This window comes from Meles meles, chromosome 2 (genome assembly GCF_922984935.1).
Source record: "Meles meles chromosome 2, mMelMel3.1 paternal haplotype, whole genome shotgun sequence".
NCBI classification, from domain to species: Eukaryota; Metazoa; Chordata; class Mammalia; order Carnivora; family Mustelidae; genus Meles; species Meles meles.
In genome coordinates, this window is record NC_060067.1 from 108,791,554 (window position 1) to 108,808,216 (window position 16,663).

At 40.6% G+C, this 16,663-nt stretch overlaps 1 pseudogene; it reads left to right on the forward strand.

Annotated features, from left to right (window-relative positions):
• Window positions 1–2,953: 2,953 nt before the first annotated feature.
• The window catches only part of LOC123936874, a 48,542-nt pseudogene continuing 34,832 nt past the window's right edge, over window positions 2,954–16,663 (forward strand).

Consider the following 16,663-nt stretch of genomic DNA (forward strand, 5'->3'; position numbering starts at 1 on the left):
GGGAGTACTTATCCACCACTCCTATCGGGTGAGGGCTGCTCCCAGGGGCATGAACTCTCCTGTGTACTTGTTGAGGGTTTGCATGTAGGCCAAAGAAGCTCCTGCCGTGTCTAAGGACACAGGATGGGATGTGGAGGCATGTTTGCTTGGGGGCTGACACTCAGGTGAGCAAACTGCATCGGCTGGAAGCAGAGAAGTGGTCTGAGAGGCTGTGACTGAGGACCAGGCATCATCTACAAAGGGCATTCTAAGACTTCCCACCTCGATGCTGAGCAAAAGCATCAGGATTCAAGTCTCTAAGAGAGAAAAAATCAGCAGAATGTAAATCTGCTCAACTGATCTTATAAAATTGGTCCAGGGATGAGTTCCAACCGCCAAATCATTCTCTCCATTAGTCATTCCCAACTTGGGAAATACCCTGGCAACATCCAAATGAAATATTCTGGTCCTTACATCTTTCTTCTCTCCCTGCTTCAGCCCCACAGTCCCACGGCTTACGTTGTTTGAAGAGGAATTGACACTATGATAAAGAAAACACATAGACATGATCTTCAGGTAGAAGCAAACAGACTGGCTTTGCCAAAGGAATATGCAGGGACTATTTTTTATCTATAGGAGTCATGCTGTCATTTGTATTTAAGCAGTGCCTTCCAACTCATCACTGGCATGGTATAATGCTGTTTTCCCCCTGAATAATACTGGTGGGTTTACTTTCATCACTCCACAGTTACCCTGGATGCTTTCTAGCCAGGAGCAAGTATTTGTCATTGAGTGGTGTAGCTGCGGGTGGTATTCACCTTCATACATCTGGGACCAAGTTCATAGATGTATGATACATTATTTATAAGTACCAGTGTGATTAAAGTATTTCACAAGAATGTTTGCAACTTAACAGAATGTTATGAATTTGTAAATTAAGGTGGAGGCTATTTGGGAGTCTGTTATTTTTATAATTTTTCTGTTAAGTTTAAGATACTTTTTTCTGAATTTATTTATTTATTTTAATTTTTTGTTAAGATTATTTATTTATTTATTTGATAGACAGAGATAACAAGTAGGCAGAGAGGCAGTTAGAGAGAGAGAGGAGGAAGCAGGCTCCCTGCTGAGCAGAGAGCCTCATGCGGGGCTCGATCCCAGGACCCTGAGATCATGACCTGAGATTGATGAAATAGGTTTGAAAGTGTAAATAAGTGTGATTTAAAATTTAAAATAAATATTAAAGCCTAAAAGAGAAAAGCAAGTTTTGCTATATAATCTTCAAGATTTTTTATGACCCACGAAGAGGCAATCAATGAAACAAATACAGAACTGTCACAGCTATTAGTATTAGCCCATGAAGTCATTAACAGAATTGTTTTAACTGTATTTCAAACAACGAGGTCAGTCCGTGTGCATCCTTGAAAGTGAATGCCTTCTCAGACTCTGTGCCCAGACATGTCTCACACCTGACTCTAGTCCTGGTCTTGGTTCCAGATGTTTGAAAATGAAGTTGAGACATTGAAGACATTAAAAAAAAAAGTCTCAAACGAGAGCTCTAGGAATGGCAACGACAATGCATGAGATGAAAAAATATATTGAACAGGATTAATAGCAGATGACATATTACAGAAGAAAAAATTAGTCATATTGAAGTCATCATAATAGAAACTACCCCAAATTAAATAAGTTGGAAAGGAAAATGCAAAAATAATCTGTGAACTCAAGAGTTTGATAACTCAAGAGACTCAACATATATGTAATTACAGTTTACAAAGGAAAGGAGAACAGCAAAAATATTCGAAAAAGAATGGTCTAAAAAACTCAAAATCTGATGGCATTTAGAAAACTGTATATGTAGGGAGCTTAATCCAAAACATAAAAATCATAAAGAAAACTACACGGAGGTATCATAAGCAAATTGTTCATAACCAATGATAAAATGAAAATCTTAAAAGCAGCCAGAGGCACAAAACACACGTGATGCATAGAGAAAAAGATGACAATAAAGGTCTCATAGGAAACAACACAGGCACAAAGAGCGTAGAAGAATGTTTTTAAAGTGCTGACATTTAAGGAAAGAAAATTATCTCCCTTGAATCCTATAATTGGCCAATATATATTTCAGAAATGAAGGCAGAATTAATAGTTTGCCAAACATAAAAAAACCTGGAAGAATTCATTACGTGTAGCCCCACACTCCAAGAAATATTAGAGGAAATCCTTCAAGCAGAAGAAAAATGATACCAGATGAAAATCTGGATTTCCATAAAGCAACGAAGAGCCCCAGAAATAGAATTACCAAGAACTGTAACTGCTGTGAAATTCTACCCTATCTGCAAGCTAGTAAGTTAGCCTTCCACAATGTCACGAGTGCTGGCAGGAGCGACGAGACTCCTGCATCAAAGAAAAATAACTTTATCACTAATAACGCGAGCCGCATGAGCTTTACGTTTGCGCCGGTGCCTATACCCATCACGTCCCATGTGTTGAAGAAATCACATGTTCACACAGCTGTGTTTGTAGTAATGAAACAATGGGAACCACCCAAATTTCTATCTACAGGTAAATGGGTAAATGCACTGTGCCATGTCCGTACAATAGAATACTAGTATCTGAGTTAGGGGCACTAGGGCAGAACACCATAGACTGGGTGACTTAAACAACACTTATATTGCACAGTTCTGGAAGCTTTAGGGTACCAGCAGAGTCGGCTTTTTGGTGGACGTCCAGTTCCTGGCTTACAGAGAGTCAGCTTGCTGTTGCATCCACACACAGTGAAGACAGCGAGCGAGCTGGGGCTCTTAAAAAGACACTAATCCCATCATGGAGGCTCCACCCACATGACCTAATTACTTTCTAAATGCCCCACCTTCAAAGGTCATCTCATTAAAACTTGGAGAGGTGGAAGGAGAAGGGGGCACACACATTCAGTCCATAGCAACTAGTCATCATTACAACAGAATACACTGCCGATATGTGCTACCGCGTAAATATAGAAGTCATTATGCTGAGTGAAGGAGGCCAGACAACAGGACAGATTCTGTATGATTTCATCTCGGTCATATTTGTGGACAAGAGTAAATGTCAGGGATGATCGTCAGAGTGAGATGACTAAGAGGAAACTTGGGGGTCGAAGAATATGCTCATTATTTTGCTAATGGTGATGGGTTCAGCAGTGTCAACATACGTTAAAACTTACTAAAAAAAAAAAAAAAAAAAAAACAACTTACTGCACACCTTAGGGGCGCCTGGGTGGCTCAGTGGGTTAAAGCCTCTGCCTTCAGCTCAGGTCATGATCCCAGGACCCTGGGATCGAGCCCCGCATCAGGCTCTCTGCTCAGCAGGGAGCCTGCTTCCTCCTCTCTCTCTCTTCCTGCCTCTCTGCCTTCTTGTGATCTCTGTCTGTCAAATAAATAAATAAAATCTTAAAAAAAACCCAACTTATTGCACACCTTAATATGGGTAGTTCATTGTATGTCAGTTATATTTCAATAAAGCGGTTTTTAAAAGCACATGGATACAAAATGCTAATTAATTAATTAATCAATTAGTTTATTTATTTATTGTCTAGCAAGGCTCCCCCGCATTGCTTTCCTACCATGGAAGAGGACTGGCTTTCCCTCATCACTGCATAGTTCTTGCCTACTTGAGAGGTGAAGGGACACTTCATTATTTTCCTTTGCATTTATTTGATTACTAGTTAGTTCTTTTTCAAATATTTAAAAGAATGGTATTGTTGCCTTCAAATAGGATGGAATTGCCCAGTGCTAGCTGGCTTTAGTCACTACATTTCTGATTCCCAGAAGACCTTGGATTCTGAATTATTTGGCAAATCTTTGTGTAAATTGCGGGGGGGAGGGGAAGAAAGAAAGACTGAGTGATATTGGACAATGTATCAATGCAAGCTGAGCAGATTTTGTTTTGAAGTCACTGTGTCAATGCTTTTGTATATTAAAAGGACCTTCCCTAACGGGAGAGGGAAAACACGAATAATGTGACCCTTGTATTCCTACTTCTCCTCTAGTCTGGTCTGTCCTCTGAACTCCGCTCCTATATCATACTTGAACCACAGAAAATACAATCCTCCATCCATGTGTACAGAGATCTCCCTTGACCTCTTCTTTATGGCATTTGTAAGAGTGCTAAAATATTTTTGATAATCACTGAAGAAAGAACAATGACCTTTGTAGCAAGTGCAGCTGGGCCATGGCGTGGAACCAGCTGGAAAATGTCCTCTCCTCAAGAGTTTGCCAATCATTCCTGGCAGGAGGTATCACCGTCTGCTCGACTCCTCTGGAAAGCCTCACCATGCAGTTTGCCGAGAAACTATTAGGGCTTTGGGAGCAGAGAAATTGTTCCGTCTGTGAAAACTACTTGCAGACCTTGGGGTTTAAGACTGGAAACACAGGAGAAATGGCTCTATAATCCAGGAGGTTTAAAGTGTTCCTGGTGAGGACCTTCAGGGTCAGATCGGGAATGTGCTACCGATCAAATCCCAGACCCTGGGGGGCTACATGAGGGAAAGTGAGGTGAGGAGGAAAAGAAACGAAAGGTCTGCTTTTGGGTATTCACACACTAGTCACCCTTCTCTCTGATTTGGCTTTCTTGTTGAGAGAAATTTTCATAATGGAACATTTCAGATACATACCAATATGGAGAGGATAGTACCTTAAGTTAACTCACTCCCAGCTTAAACGACAGCCAATCGTGTTTTATTAAACCGGAGCTTCTCAAAATTCAATGAATATAAAAATTAACCTGAATGTTACAATGTAGTTTTTTATTGTGTTGTACTTGGGCCTGAGATTGTTCATTTCTAATAAGTTCCTAGATGATGTGAATTTTGTTAGCCAGTGAATTACTCTTGGAATTGCAGAGTTCTATCCCCCTAACTACCTTCGTCCTATCTACTTATATTCCAGATACCCTGTCATTTCAGCAAATATCCTGAAAAAAGGAGTTCATTTTAAAACCATAGCCATGATACCATTACTCTACCTTAAAATTTAGTAATTCCTCAATAACACTAAATGTTCAATCACTATTCAAATTTCTCTGGTTGTCTAATAGTTGTTTTATTTTTTTTCCTTCACAGTTTGTTAGACTCAGAATTGAAATAAAGTCTGTACATCACAATTGATTGAATTTTCTATTTTGTCTCCCCCCCCCCTTTTTTTTTTTTGAAAGAGAGTGCAGGCACATGAAGGGTGCTGGGGAAGGAGAGGGGCAGGGAGAGAGGGAGAGAGGGAATCTCTCAGTGCAGAGCCTGATGCAGAGCCTGATGCAGAGCTCAACCCAACAGCCCTGAGACCACAACCTGAGCCGACATCAAGAACCAGAGGCCCAACTGACGGAGTCACCTAGGCATGCCTATTGATTTTTCTTTAATCTATAGATGTTTTTTTCTCTCCCTTTTTACTTTCCATTTTCCCACCCACCACTTATATTTCTTTGCAACAATTTTTGAAGAAATTGCAGAGTTTGTTCTGTGGAGTTTCCAATGGCCCATTTTGCTGATAGCATGGTTTTCATTAACATTCAGTAACAACGCCCCCCCCCCCCCAATTCATGGTTTCACGTTCCACAGTTTCGTTTATGCTGTGGTTAACCGCAGGCTGGGAGCAGATCTTCCTTCTGACATATCTTCAGAAGGTCAGTAGTAGCCTAACGCTTCGTCATCATTTCACCGTCATTCAGCTTCCTTCACCTCATCATGTAGGCATCCTATCGTCTCACATCATCACAAGAAAAAAGGCGAGTACAATACAATAAGATATTTTTTTTTTAAAGATTTTATTTATTTATTTGAAAGACAGAAACCACAAGTAGGCAGAGAAGCAGGCAGAGAGAGAGGAGGAAGCAGGATCCCTGCCGAGCAGAGAGCCCGATGCGGGGCTCGATCCCAGGACTCTGGGATCATGACCTGAGCCGAAGGCAGAGGCTTTAACCCACTGAGCCACCCAGGAGCCCCACAATAAGATATTTTGAGAGAGAAAAACCATACTCACATTACTTTTATTACAGCCTTTTGTTGTAACCGTTCTATTTTATTTTCAGTTATTATTGTTAATCTCTTACTGCGCGTAATTTATAAACTTTATCAGGGGTATGTACATATGTATGTATAGGAAAAAACATATCGGTAGTGTACTATCTGCCATTTCACACATCTTCTGGAATGTATTCCTGAGGATAAGCAGGGATTACTGGATTCCTTTTTACCTTGTTTTTCCTGGTAAAAGGGTAGTTATGGCTATAGAGATTAATTTGGGGGGTGAGGGCATGGGAGTGAAGGAGGCAAGACTATCTCATGGATGTTTTTGTATCCAAGCAAATGTGTGGCTCTCTCCCATTTGGTCATGTTAGTACACATTATTGTTCATTTCCACTATTGATTCATTAATTAGGGATTATAAATGGTGATGGTCTATCATTCTTCTATCATCTATCATTTGGCATAGATATACAGAAAAAAATCTTTCCCTATCAACTGTGTTTACCCTATATATTTTGTATTAAAAAAGACAAGATGATTGCTTTGTACTTTCTCCTTCTTGACCAGTTTTCAAAAAAGAAGTTTGATTACCTATTGCTTTGAAGTGATGAACTAAACTTTCATGTGTGTGTCTGGGGTCAATACCATTATAAACACATAGATTTAATTATATTTAATATATTTCACTCCATTGCAGTTATTTTTCTTAGCAATGCTCAGATGTTCTTCCCTTGTCCAAAGTAGCCTCCTTGAGTTGACTCCTATATAGTGTTGTGTCGGCTAAGAGGACCTCAAAGAAAAAAAAAGCTATAGTATGTAGCATGGTACAATTTCTTTGGTATAAATTCTCTCAACATGACTGATTGTAAGCTACCACTATTTTAACAACACAGTCAGAAAATTCTGGATATTTAATAATCAACTCTAATGATCTTACATATCCTCGCTCCAGCCTACCCCCGCTCTGGATACCCATTGATATAACCACCAAAGCCTGGGAATGCATCTTTGCGACCTATATGACAAGCTACTTCAGGTTTGTCTTGTATGTGTCCTGCCCCAGGCCTGGAATAGGCCTTTTCTCTAAGCAGCCCTGTTTCCTTTTAAGTGGGATAAGGGAATATTGGCAACATGGAATAAGCCACTGTTTAGACCTACTCCCTGAATATGGCTAGAAAAATTGCTTCTTTTCAAAAGATAACCTATTTATAGTTTTCTACTAATAATTGCCATTTAACTTCAGGACTGCAGTGTTTTTACTAAAAGTTATGTTATCTGTTTCTCTTTTCTCCCACACAAAAAATCCCAGTTCCCAATGAACCAACAGAATTGCTCGTTGGATTTATCCTACAATTCATGTACAATCATTTTAAGATAACAATATCAATACTATCTCCAACAATGTGGTTACTGAAAATATTTTGAAATTTGTCATTTTTTCCCTATAGTTCATTTTGTGTTATGACATATTCCATTAGGAGCATATGAACATTTTGCTCTGTTGTAAAATTGATTGAACTAATTCCTTCCATGCAGTTATTTTACCCATTTGATAAATACTTAAGTTTGTTTCAATATTGTTTTTGACTTTTGGGCATTGCTTTTCTAAAATTTAATTTTATGTTACAATTATGTAAAAATTCCAAAGTCAAATTTAGAAAGCAAAATATATTCAAAGACGTCTAGATCTATCTAGACGATTCCTATCAGTTCCTCCACCCTACTTCCTCTCTCCCACTACAGATGGCATTTTTAATAAAATGTTTTGGTTTATCCGTCCACTTAAAAATATGAATATGTGTATACACTCATCCCCTTCTTACATGAAATTTACTATGCTCATTTTTTTCTCCATATTTTTTAGACTTTATGTTATGGAGATCAATCCATTGCACTACGTGGAAATACTTCTCATGCTTTGCTTACAACTTTATAATACTCCATTATATAGACAGACTATTGTTTATTCGGCCAGTGCCTCGGTGAGGAAGTTTTAGATTGCTTCTAGTCTTTTTATTACAGGTACGATGTCTGTATTTTCTTTTCTTTTCATTTTTAAAGTAAGTTCCATGCCCAGCATGGAGTCCAATGCAGGGCTTAAACTCATAACCCTGCGATCAAAACCTGAGCTGAAATCAAAAGTCAGACACTTAATGGACTGAAGCACCTTGTTATGTCTGTATTTTTGTCATCATATCTTGGGGACAGATTCTTTGAAGTGGCTTTCTAGGTGAAGAAAAATGTGCACGTAATTTTGCTAAGTATTTTTTTCTCAATTATTGACCACCTTTAAGTGCAAAAGGCAAATAATAGTAAAAATCTTGAAACTCAGATTCACTGATCACTGGTACTGGTTTCTGAGTTTTAAGTCAGTCTCCCTGACTTCAGTAAACTCTTGGTACTGCTCTAAGAAATATTCCCTTTATTCGTTTTTCATGACAACTCCATTTTCTTTTCTAGAAGCATCGAATGTTTTCAAGAATTTTTAACATGACTTAACTTATCCTAAAAGTGTGTATAACATCATAACACAGAAATATAAGCTTTATACAATTTTTAAGTTAGAATTGACATTAAAAATATTTTCCTTTATTAAAAGTGGAGGAGTATAGATATTAAACAAAATAAGACTAAAGGGTATATTAGTGGTAGAAGCAGGATTAGAATCCAGGCTTCACTGTATGGGCTCGAGACTCATCTATATCTGAGATTCTCAAACTAGTATGTCAAGAGACACACGATTCCATGAGAAAAACATGGTGTATCTTTTTGGAATTTGATTCTAATAAATAATTCGATTCCATGGTAAGTCAATTTTATTCCATGGTAAGTAATGTAAAATATTTTTGTATTTATTTTTTAGAAAGATTTTATTTATTTACTTGAGAGAGGGTGAGAGAGAGAGCATGAACAGTGGGGAGAGGGAGAAGCAGGTGCCCCACTGATCAGGGAACCCGACATGGGGGTCAATCCCAGGATGCTAGCATCTTGACCTGAACCAGAAGCAGACGCTTAACTGACTGAATCACCCAGGTGCCCCAATACTTTTGTATTTAAACATATAATTGGAGTAGGATAAAAAAAAAGCCCTGTGACATTTTTATTTTTTATTTTTTGACATTTTTAATGATAAAGTGTAGAACATTGAAAACTTCTCCAGTCTGTAGCATCCCATGTAGAAGTGACATCCCTAGACTTCGAGGGTATCAGCTCATTCTCCTCTTCCCAAGGGCACTTAATGGAAAAGTTAGAGGAGCATTGTTCATCACTGAGCTGACTTTCCCTTGAAGTTGATGGCCATCTTTTCCACCAGTCTAGTAGTTAACATGTGTACATACTACTCAAACTGGGCTAGGTACATGACTGAGGAAGAAAAAGAGAATGAGGAGCCTGCTGGTTTATCTTGTCCTCAGGGATCAGTTGGCCTTATTTGATCCACACTTAGGTAAAAGAGAAAAGGAGGAAGCCCCAGCCTCCTGACTCAAGATGGGCTGAGAAATCTTAGAACCTTCTCTGTTGCCCACCATGTAAAGGCTATCACAAGATCAAGAGATATTGGGCTGGGTAGGAGTTGCTGCAAAAATAAAAACAAACCCATAATTTTCCTCCCTGTATTCAGAGGAATAAATACTCCAAGTGGTTGTCATAGAAATATCTGAAGCTAGAGCATCGCCTTGTAAACAAAGACTAATTACGAAGAAAAGTTGCTCATGGCCTAGCACCATGGTTCAGTCTGATGCTCTCTAATTCCCTCGAGGACCCATTAGCTCATTTCTTTAGAGGAATCACAGGGACCAATGTCTAAAATCAATGTAGAAAGTGAAAACAAAGTATGGAAATAGTTACCATTGTAAATCTCTTAAATCAACATATGGAGTACATTGAGTGTACATGGTTCTACGCACACAAACCTATACAGCAATTTCTTTGCAAATCCAGAATTTAAACAAAGGCAAGAAGAGAAGAAGAGCAGGATGCAGATGTCTGGGCTTTCGATCCGTTTTTTGTTTTGTTTTGTTTTTTTGAAGTTACCTATCAAATCCCTGGTTGTTACTAACAGAATAAAAGTACATTCTAAAGTTCTCTTATTTATAGGGCTTACAAGTTTCTGACTCAGCATTAAGTCAATCCTTAAATATCCAAACTATTCTTTAGGTGGTACAAAGAGGTAAGCAGAGACCAGTCATTACAAAGTCTGTTTTGATTGACTGGTGCTTATGTGTGGTTATTGTATTCGTAGAAACCAGATGAGATGCAGAAGTTGATGTATGTACAATATATTGGGTACTTCATGTTACTGGTCACAGGAAATGATGTTTATATCTTATAGTATTATTTCCCCTCTGATAAAGTATCTTTGCGTGTCTTGGCCAATCTTAAGTTACTATGATCCAGACTGCATACTGACAAGGTAAAATGTGATTAAATCAAATTAACTGAGCTGGCAATGAAGCCCTAGGAGCTTGTTCAGCTAATTAAGATCAAAGGTTTTGAGGATTGTCCATAATGGATGATTTTAAAGACAAGGCTGTCTTCTTGCGTGCAACTTCCTGTTAAAAGTCTGGATGTTTTTGCTCCATGGAACAGTGGTAGTTCTGAGTTGGAAAGTTGCTTAAGCCCTCACGCAACTGAAAGGCAGAGTTAGTGGCTTACAAGCAGTGGAAAAATAAAACTGGCTGAGAAATGTTTGGGGATTTTTTAATGCTTTTGGATCTTTTGCCACGATATGCTCTGTTACTTGATCACCAAATGTGAACCCTTCCAAAATGTGCTTTTTTTTTTTTTTTCCGTTGAAAGATTTGCCTCAAGTATCTGTTTGACTGGACTGATGAGTGGGAGAGTCTGCAGTATAGAAAAAGCAGGGAGACCATCTCAGCACTAAAACGGAGTTCACTTTTTCTCAATACGTGAGGTGTGGGATCTTGTTATCATTTAAATTTATCGCCTTATTATTAAAGAGTTTAATTTAAAAAAAAAAAAAAAAAGAAAAAGCAGGGAGTAGTGAACTGTGAACACACCGAGCGGGGAAGTGACCAGGCCATTTGTCACACTCCAAGTTTTAATATTGATTCAAAAGCCTTTGGTGAGACCAGGAATTGAGAGATCCATTTGGGGACACTTGTGCAAACTTGGGAATTCAGGGCAATAACCTAGTGCCACCCCAGTCACTTCAAACCCTCTGAATCCATAACCACAGTGACCAGCACATGGTATCCTGAAACAGTCACACTGTGTGAGTGACGACAGAGTGGCTATGTGAGCCATGTGAGCACAGCGGCTCTCGGGGGCTGTCACTTTCCACCCCTACCCACCCTCCACCCCTACCCCAGCCAAGCAGCCTATAAGAGCATTTCTCCCCACTGACACACAGCACTCATCCTGAGAAGAATTATAGTCATTTATTTCAGTTTCTTATATTTGCCGGAATGTCGAATGCCTGCGACACACAGGCCCTTGGAAGGGGCCCAACTGGCCTTTGCGTGGGGTTTGAACCTGGGTGTCTGTCGAAACGCACAGTTCTGAGTCTCAGCTCTCTGCTGCTTACAAGTTACGTGCCATTGAACAATTCACATAACTTTTACCAGCCTCAGTTTTCTTTTCTGTAAATCGAGGCTAGTCATTATACCACCTAATAAATTGTTGTATAGTATAAGCGAGATTTCTTGTGCAAGTCATTTCACACACAGCTTAATACGTGAGAAGCACTCTACAAATGTTAACTAACATTATAGTTTCCACTTCAGTCTTGAAGTTTCAAGCCCCTTCTCAACATTTTGAAAAAAGGGGGGCTTGAAACTTCAAAATGAAATTACCAAGGGACCTCATTCATCTCAGGGCCCCATGTTCTCTATTGCTCTGAAATCAATTTGGTGTTGGAGTGAATTCAGTGTAATCATTGGTCTCTGACAGGTTTTGACCTATCGAAATGGCTGTTGTAGATGCTTAATCTAATGTCATTTTGTCCAAAGAGGAAGTACAAAGGATAAATGTGATGATTAAGAATTTTGCAGGAAGGTGGGGCTCCTGGGTGGCTCAGTGGGTTAAGCCTCTCCCTTGGACTCAGGTCATGATCTCAGGGTCCTGAGATTGAGCCTCGCATCGGGCTCTCTGCTCAGCGGGGGCCTGCTTCCCCCCCACTCCTCTGTCTGCCTCTCTGCCTGCTTGTGATCTCTCTCTCTGTGTCTAATAAATAAATAAAATCTTAAAAAAAAAAAGAATTTTGCAGGAAGGTGATTCTGTGAAGAATGTTTACTATGTTCCCTCACCCCTTATCTCTCAATTGCTTCTATACCTGGCTTGAGATGGAGATGATTCCTGAAAGCTATGTCTGCACTAGAATAAGTTCTTTTCAAGAAAGTTCCTGTGCCTCTCTGTATTTGCTCCTGGAAATGAAGCCTCCTTACCATTAAAAAGCTCAAAATCATATAAAGTATAAAACTTCTCTCAGGAGAATTCTTTTTTTAAAGATTTTGTTTATTTGACAGAGAGAGATCACAAATAGGCAGAGAGGCAGGCTGAGAGAGGGGAAAGCAGGCTCGCTGCTGTGCAGAAAACCCGATGCTGGCCTTAATCTCAGGACCCTGGGATCATGACCAGAGTCGAAGGCAGAGGCTTAACCCACTGAGCCACCCAGGCGCCCTCTCAGGAGAATTCTTAAGAGAATTCTGAAAGGACAAAGGGAAAGGAAAGGAAAAATGTTGCTCTTTACTTGTGTTTTGATTTGCCTTTATATGTCTCTGTGGTTTTCCTAAGCAGGAATGATCAGGTCACCACCTATATCGGAAAATAGCTTTATTTTCAACATATTGTTCAGCAGCTTATTTTCTCAAACTATTTCCACTGGGAAGAAAGGAAAAAGAGTGTGGTGTGTCTCCCATGTTAGCGTCAGAAGGCAAGAACTTTGGAATACACACCAAGCATTTTTATTTAGAGACTTTGGGCAAGAATCACAAAGCAATCGAACTTGCGGCAAAAGCCAAAATGAAAGTCTGTTGTTTCTTCTTCTTTTGCCAATTCCAGTGGCAGGCTCTGGCCTGCAGATCTCAGGATTTTTAAACTTCTTTCCAGCACAGAACTGCTTTCATGTTTGTATCCTCCTTGCTAAATCTGGACCTCTTCTCACAGCATCCTTCTTGCATTGTGTCCAGGAGCCCTTTTTTGTTTGGAAGGATTCTGAGTTTTCTCTTCATGGAAACCAACGCCCCAGTTTGCACTGATGGAAATGTCCTTCCTGCCTCCTACACTGTGGAGCATGCTTTGCCAAAAAGTATTAAAAAGCGAATCCATTTGAGGAAAGGCCATGAAATCAAACTGTTTATGAGCCTTCATGTTCTTGATTGAATGCTTCGGCATTCCATTTTTTTAAATCTTTCAATATGGAAGCCATTAAGAGACTCTCACCCAGTCTCAAGCACCAGAGAGTAACAAAATCCAAGTGTTACCGATGTCCTGAAGTAGTTGTGATGCCCTGCTCTTCCAGATGTCTTTCCTCTTCATTCAGTTTGTTGTGTCCTAAAATTAGGATGCCTGTGAAATTCTTGTAAACAGAAGATTGCTTGCTTGCTGGCAGTTGGAAGAAGAGCTTGGAGAATTGAGTCCAAGCTTGGTATTGGTGTGCATCTGTTCTCCTTCCTCAGTAGACGCTGAGGATACAAAGACAAATGAAATGCTCTTCCTGTCCGGAAGGATTTGTCATCCAGTTAGTGAGGAAATGAGAGACATCAAAGATCAGGATGCAGGCATGTGAGGGTTGCCATGGAGAAAACTAAGGGAGGTGGCTGAAGGGTTGGAGGAGAAGATATGTTACCTGTGTCCCACAAGAACAGCAGGGGGAAAAAAATAAAGATGTAAAATAATGTATTTCTAGTCTAGGAAAAAGCGGATGTAAAGACATAAGCAGTGGGTGTTTTAGTTCAGGCTGCTATAAGAAAATCCCATAAATGGGGTGGCTGGCAAGCACCAGAAATGTATTTTTCACAGTTTGTGAGGCTGGAAGTCTGAGATCAGGGTATCAGCACTGTCGGCACCTGGTGAGAGCCCTCTCCTGGGCTGTAGACTGCTGACTTCTCACTGTGACCTAATGTGATGGAAAGAGAGCTAGAGAGCTCTCTGGGGTCTCTTACAAGATACTAATCCCATCCATGAGGTCTCTACCCTCATCAACTAGTCACCTCCCATAGGCCCTACCTCCTAGTACCATCACATGAGGGGTTAGGATTTCAATACATGAATTCAAGCATTCAGTCCATAACTGTGGTAAGAATGCACTGGTTATCAAACTTGTAACCACAGGAAAAATTTTAAAAAGATACTTATGTTTTGGGCACCTGGGTGGCTCAGTGGGTTAAGCCTGTGCCTTCGGCTCAGGTCATGATCTCAGGGTCCTGGGATCGAGCCCCGCATCGGGCTCTCTGCTCAGCAGGGAGCCTGCTTCTCCCTCTCTTTCTCTCTGCCTGCCTCTCTGCCTACTTGTAATCTCTGTCTGTCAAATAAATAAATAAAATCTAAAAAAAAAGATACTTATGTTTGAGTTTCATCCTTAGAAATTCCAATTGAATTGGTACAGGATTCTGTCCGGGCATTGGGACTGAGCTTTGAGAAGCTCCATTGGGTATTAGAATGTGCTTCTCATGTTGAGAACCACTGTTGGAGATTATCCTCTATCTGGATTGTAGAGCTTGTGGGGAATGAGTGGAGCAGAGACTTATAAAGTAGATGGGGTTCACTGTAGGAAGCTCAGATTTAAAATAAAGGTCATAGAGTAGTCCTCAGGGATGTTATGCAGGTGAATAGCAAAATCAAGTTTGTGGATTAGACCGAGACCATAGGCAGGGGGGGAGTTGAATGGACTGTGGACGTGACATTGTGAGTATATTATGGGTGGGGTGGGAAAAGGAATAAGCCTAGGCGGTGGATAAATCGATTCCTCAGAGGGAGTCTGTGGCTGGGAGTCAGGAAGGACTTGATGACAGCTGGCACTAAGGTGGTTCCAGGGCCCCACAACCAATGCAGCCCAATGGAGCAGTGACACATGAGCACGGGAATTCTTACCTGGGGAATTCCATGTGTACACCCACATTTTCCAGGACTTCAAGATAAAAGGAATTTTTTTCTGGTTCCTGGGAAAACTGTCCTCTGTGCTTGCCTCCATTTTGCTTGTGGAGAACAGCCCTCAGGGACTGCTGCTGAGCTCAAAGCTAATCAGAATGGGAAGCATCTTTTAATAAAGAAAACGAGGTAATTCCACAGGCTTTTCTTTCCTTCCTTTTTCGCAAGCTAAGGCACGTTTCTTTGCTTTTACTATCCTCACTCCTCCAAAAAAGCTGCAGCAATTTTCAAAAGGTCATTTGCCTGAGTTCGCTGAGATTGTCTGACTTTCTTGCTGAAAATACTACAACTGATAGGGTGGTTTACCCGTACCCCACCAGCTACTTCAGCCTAGAGGTGATTTCTCTGGTTCCCTGCAACTGCTTTCTTCTGATACGGTCTTTGAGCAGCTGAAGAGCTTGCAAGTGCCCTATCAGAATCATTGTGGCCAGAAGAGATGTAGCAGTGGTTTCTGGCTAATTGGCAGGGTGAGCTCTGGCTTATGTAATGGTTACCTCTGGCAATTTGTCCCAACACCCCTTTTGGCAGCAACGCTGCGGTATTTTTAATGGTAAGAGCTTGGCCAGCGTTCAGCCAATCAGCTCATTCATTTTGCTGGCTGCAATTAGAATTACTGTTTCTTTCACCTGTTCCCAGCCAGACCTGGTTCAGTAAATATGTCACTGGGGGTTTGGATGGAGCTGTGTTCAGCCTCAGTGCCTTAAATCCATTATTTCAGTTCAAAAAGTCATTTTATCTTTACAAAAAGAGGTCCCCTGGGGCACCTGGGTGGCTCAGTGGTTTAGGCTGCTGCCTTCGGCTCGGGTCATGATCTCGGGGTCCTGGGATCGGGTCCCGCATCGGGCTCTCTGCTCGGTGGGGAGCCTGCTTCCTTCTTGCTCTCTCTGCCTGCCTCTCTGCCTGCTTGTGATCTCTCTCTGTCAAATAAACAAATTAAAAAAAAAAAAAAAAGAGATCCCCTGATGTATCTGACCTTAATCCTATGTGCCAGTGAGACCCTTAGAGAGGGAATCAGATGTTCCAGATTTTAATGACACTTTATAATTCGCAAGGAGGATGTGAGGATTGTCAATAGAGAGGAAAGCAGCCTGGGCCTCTGGTGTGCTGGATCCATTAGGTGTTGTCTCCTGTCCTTCATGCCAGTCATCACCTGGTTGTAGCCAGCTGCTGGAAAAGAGGTATAATGTTTCCTGACAGAGCCCAGAAAGGGGAAAGGAGATCCCATTTTCCAGAATTTGGTATCTCCTCTTTACCTTCATCACCCCTGCTGGGATTTATTTTGGCCTTGCCAGTGTTGACGATAGATAAAGAACAGAGCTTCCTTATTTACCTTTAGCAGACCTAGAGTGTTCTTGAACATAGACGTTAAATCGAAGGAAGAAACTAGATGTATTACGTAAGAAATACACTTCAAAATTTACAAATACTATTCTCAGAGAGGAAATTAAGCCTTCTTTCATCTTAATTTCTCTGAGGAATTGAGACAAAGGTAATGGAGAGAACTCTAAAGAGTAGTGAGAAAAAACACTGTCCCCATCCCAAAAGGGCCAGGCAGCTCTACTTTGCAGTCTCTCTCCCACA